Source organism: Branchiostoma floridae, chromosome 8 (assembly GCF_000003815.2).
Source record: "Branchiostoma floridae strain S238N-H82 chromosome 8, Bfl_VNyyK, whole genome shotgun sequence".
Taxonomy (NCBI): Eukaryota; Metazoa; Chordata; class Leptocardii; order Amphioxiformes; family Branchiostomatidae; genus Branchiostoma; species Branchiostoma floridae.
The window spans coordinates 1,140,243-1,144,232 of NC_049986.1; the positions used below are offsets into that span (position 1 = coordinate 1,140,243).

General features: G+C 40.1%; 1 long non-coding RNA gene across 1 annotated transcript; it reads left to right on the forward strand.

Moving 5' to 3' along the window:
• The first annotated feature begins 1,835 nt into the window (after window positions 1-1,835).
• On the forward strand, window positions 1,836-3,989 carry LOC118420585. The gene is made up of 3 exons (XR_004831764.1): window positions 1,836-1,881; window positions 2,904-2,960; window positions 3,937-3,989. It is a non-coding gene; the product is annotated as an uncharacterized LOC118420585 (long non-coding RNA).
• The last annotated feature ends 1 nt before the right edge of the window (window position 3,990 follows it).

The following is a 3,990-nucleotide window of genomic DNA, read 5'->3' on the forward strand; positions in this document are numbered from 1 at the left end:
CCTCCGATCGAATCGCGCCTAATGTGAGGGGGTATTATGACACCATATACACCTCGGGGCGGGTCAATAACCCTTAATTGATCGAAACGGAGAAAAACAGATATTTCAGCTGCGAATATAACACAAGTCACAATGTCATAATGAGTTGCTAAGAAGATGTTACGTACCTAGTAGGGTTTTTTCACCCCGATTGCGGTGATATTGGTGTCTGGGGAGTGTTCTTCTCGGGTCGTCTGCAGGCGGGTGGAGTGACAAAGTGGAGGGGGCTCAATTTATCATTTCTCGCCAAGCAAGTATGCAAATGTGTAGCCATTGGTGACGGGATTCGATATAGTGAGGGGTCTGCATGCTCTTTTACGTAAGGCGTAGGCAGCCTATTTCTATTTCACGTAACTCGTAGGGAAAACCATCTTATCTACATAATTTGTAGCGAGGCGTCCAAATTTAGCGTAATTGCCATCCTTTATTTAGCGTAATACGTAGGGGGTTCCTTTTAACTCAGAATAAATCGGTGTCGAGAACCCCCATGCAGACCCTCATAGACTCGTGAGTGTACCAAGCCTCATCCTGGCTCGTCCACACACCAAGGAGGTTATGAAAGGGAGTTTGACCACCCTCCATGTGATGTCCTGACTGGTACCCAGGTTTAATCTATGGGCCATGACCCAAAATAACGATGTTTGTACGACCAGAGCTATCATAGATTTGTTGTTTTTTTTAAATCGGCAGCAATATCTCATGTACAACTAACTTTCATACTATAACCATATGACCAAGTAAAACGTGTCTGTCTTATTAACACTTTGCTCATACTATAACCATATGACCAAGTAAAACGTGTCTGTCTTATTAACACTTTGCTGAAAGGGACGCGATAGAAAATATTAGTCAGACTTCGCTGATATCAACTGCGGTAAGATCGGGTTGATATAAAATACGGATGGTCAAAAGTTCAGATGTCCCAACACCTGCAGCTGGAGATTGCCGTAGGCGTACAGTACGGACTGGTCCAAAGTAGCTGCAGGTGTGTCTAAAGACCTGGTGGATTACTGATACCAGGTCCGGGATGATATGAAAATTTTGAAATCTAAATCGTGAAATTGGGACCTTAATCAGTCATTCTGTTCTTAACGTGTGACAAACAACTGACATTTGCACTTTGGTGCATTTATGTAACCATGTCCTACTTGGTCACTGAACCGTGCTACTTGGGCAGCAATTTTTCTCCATTGTCTGCTGACCTTTCAAAATATATAGTGCCCACTAAACTGGTTATGTGGTCGTTGTCTGCTGAAAACGCGTTTAAGGGTCTGCATGGGGGTTCCCATCAACGATTTACGCTAAAGTCAGAAGAAGTTCCCCCTAAGTATTACGCTAAGTCAAGGAAAGCAATTACGGTAAATTTGGTCGCCTAGCTACGAATTACGCAGATAAGATGATTTCCCTACGAATTACGGGTAATAGAAATAGGCTGCCTAGTACGTAAAAGACCGTGCAGACCCCAAATATATTGAATCCCGTCACCAATGGCTACACATTTGCATACTTGCTTGGCAAGAAAAAATTGATTGTTTGGCGCATTCCATTATGCGTTTAGGGGACATGGTTCAACGGACTCTGAGTATGTGGCTGCAAAGTTGGTGTGTTATAACAGCTATATAGATATCATAAATACCGATACAGTTGTACAAAACTGAGAAAACACGGAATCCCTACCTAATGGTATCTGAAATAAAATGTACGTTTGATGGGTAACCAGGCCCACAATATGAACTTTGACCCCTATTATATATCCACGTCCTGGTAATAGATAAGACAGAAGGACAAAGCTCAAGCTGCCAGAATCGTGATCGTCGTCCCACTTTACGTGTAGAAACACAGGTAAGACCTTAAAGTATCTATGTGTTTTGTAGGCGTTTCCTAATATAAACTCCCTGCGGAGCATTTAGGACAATGTGCCACACAAAAATGGACTGAAGAAGGATACTTCTATTTTTCGTTGACCTAAATACTAGTAATCTTTTGTGTGAATGTCTCCGCAAGGAGATTATTGTGTGTCCAGGGACACCTGAAAACAGGCCATAATTTGAATGTTATGATATAAGGAGATGAAACAACTCAAGGAATAAATAGAGAAATCTTTATTGTCATGACAAAAGTACAGCGACTTTCTTAAGGTCTATAGCGACTACTAACAGTACAACTAAACAGACATATATGGATATCTACATTTATGAATAAGTCAATATATTGGTTCTAGGATGTCATTAACACTATTAGTCATACGGTATAAACTTTCGTAGATATATTTGACCGCTTGTACATAGTAAGAGTCATCGCCTCCCAGAATGTTGTTGAATTAATCTATCGAACAGGGCGTTGCAAAGTCTTTAGAGCAAGTGGAAAGTAATATTTTTTTGTGTGATTGCTCTACGAAGTTCAAAACTATGTATATTCGAAAGATACTTTTTTGCCCGTATACAGAAATGGATAAATGAAATATAATATTGTGACATAAATGATACATTGAACCATCTTGCAGATGACACCCAGCTAAAAATAGCCTCCACCAGACAGACTAATTACAGGGTACGGATCATTGTGGACTTCTGCCCTAATTTCACCCTGCTGTCCGGGTCAATGAACCCTAGTAGTACGGTCGCCAAACTCCCATGGGAACTGAACTCTTCTCCTTCCTCAATAGCCAGCGAAGTTTAAGGCCACACTGACTTAATCGCATTGATTTTCGTGTTGCCATAGCAACCATTTGTGGCAACAATCTTTTTTGGCGAAAATCGCTAACAGTGTATTTTTCACCTTCATTTGCTATATTCTATATTCTTTAAAAAAATCTTATGATATCTAAAGTATTTTCTTTTTGCTCCAACTGGTGTCACATCTAGCAAGAAGTCTGGGAGGGAAAGAACATTCGACCCGCTGTCTACATTGAGCCTGTTATAGTAAGTGATAGCATGCAGTCCTGGTTGATCGGGTCACTTGGTTAATATGCCGAATCTCACTATAAAGGTCACTACATATAGTATGTTAACAATACATGTACTCAGGCATATCAACTTTTTGCTCCGTACAGGTCTTGTCACGAATGCTCACGAAAAGCATTCTATGCGTTTATATTCCGGCTTGTAGTCTACAAGTACTGTCCTGCGCTTCATAGGTTTGTCTGGACATTCTTACCATATTCTCTCTCAATGCAAATCAGGATGTCTAATCCCCCTGGGATGTTTTGTTATCAAACAGAGTCTTCCGAACCTGTTTTATCGGTACTCAAACACCTGCAGGGCAAATTTCGGTATTTACACCGACTATTCTTAACAATGGGAATCATTGGTAGAAAGAGGCTGTCACAAATCACCTACCTGAGTTTGAGAACATAAAAACTAACAGTGACATGGTTGTCTGGCCACGAAAGTGTAATTTGACGACAGAAAAAAGGAAAAAAATTACGTCGTAATTACGTTATATGGGATCTAAACATAGATTTGAACCCTTTTCACTGCCTGTAAACAACACCAAAGCACCTGAAGTTTAGAACCTCCTGCAACCACAAACATTGCTAAAAATCAGTTTCTTCAACACAATAAAAAGGTTACAACCCTTTCCTGTAATGTTCACCTCCAAAATCCAAACATATCCCAAAAACATTTAATTTTTACAGGCACTTTTGCTAGGTGTACCTAATCATTTTGAAAGAAGGCCATCTCTGCATGTCCGGAAATACCAAAATTTGCCCGTAAACTTACTATTGTGCAAATTTTTTTTGCTTCAGTACCTGGATTGTGTTTATCACAAAAAATTAAAAGTCAAAGAACATGTCATTGGCAGTTTATATGCAATATAACAGGTATAGTTTTTCAGTCGACAAGCTAAAACTGTCATCTTGTCGCATCTTGTTAATTAGTTGGTTCTTTTCTTTAGTCTTGCAGGATCTAGAGTTTTACCAACATGGCGACCAGAGCTGGATTTCGTCTA